The following is a 984-nucleotide window of genomic DNA, read 5'->3' on the forward strand; positions in this document are numbered from 1 at the left end:
AGTCTTGGCAAAGTTCTAGATATTATTCTGAGATGTTTGTAAATATTATTTAATTTAATTTGAACATTAGTACAATAGTAGCTATTGGTGTTGATTTCACAAAGCAAAAAATGAATTCTGGGCCTAGAAATGTTATGGAGCTTTTTTCTTTTGATAGCTTTTTAGTTAATGAGTGGAGATTTGAATCAACGGGGTATTCTTGCTTTACAAGACAAAATGACATGAAAAATCCCATGCGGATCTCTATTATAGGAAGAGTTTTTGTAAGCCAGGCTTATAATTATTATGCTTATAATTGCAACATTTAGAATTTTGAGGGAGGAAGTTTTACATTCCAGGACATCAAGGACTACACAGTGAATTTCAGACAACAGGGACTATATACTTTCACAAGCGGAAAAACAAAGCTATTAGGGTCAACATATGATGTCAGAAAATTTAAACTTAGTCTGTAGTCTTGGATTCCCTCCAGACAAAATGGCAAAGTCACTTTTCCTCTCTCATTCTTTTTTTTTTTTTCTTTTGAGACAGGGTTTCTCTGTGTAGCCTTGGCTGTCCTGGAACTCACTCTGGAGACCAGACTGGCCTCAAACTCAGAAATCTGCCTGCCTCTGCCTCCCAAGTGCTGGGATTAAAGGCGTGCGCCACCACCGCCGGCCTCCTCTCTCATTGTTATTGTATATAACCTTTATGGTAATTTTGCTGTCTAGCCCCTTCACCCACCTGAGACTTGTCAGTTCTCCCACAGTCTGAGACTAACCCTATTCTTTTGTATTTTGGATTTATGGCTTAAATATTTTCTTCTACCTGCATATAAAACACGTCCTCTCTCAATTACAGCTGAGTATCTGTTTTCCAGAGACAGAATTAAGCTCAATTTATACATAATGTTATCTGACTGTAAGAATGGTATAAATTCGTGCTCGCTTCGGCAGCACATATACTAAAATTGGAACGATACAGAGAAGATTAGCATGGCCCCTG

The 984-nt window shown here is 37.8% G+C and overlaps 1 pseudogene; it reads left to right on the plus strand.

Annotated features, from left to right (window-relative positions):
* Nucleotides 1-919: 919 nt before the first annotated feature.
* On the plus strand, nt 920-984 carry LOC116089549 (annotated as a pseudogene).

The sequence above is a fragment of the Mastomys coucha genome, unplaced genomic scaffold, assembly GCF_008632895.1.
Source record: "Mastomys coucha isolate ucsf_1 unplaced genomic scaffold, UCSF_Mcou_1 pScaffold14, whole genome shotgun sequence".
In the NCBI taxonomy this organism is placed as follows: Eukaryota; Metazoa; Chordata; class Mammalia; order Rodentia; family Muridae; genus Mastomys; species Mastomys coucha.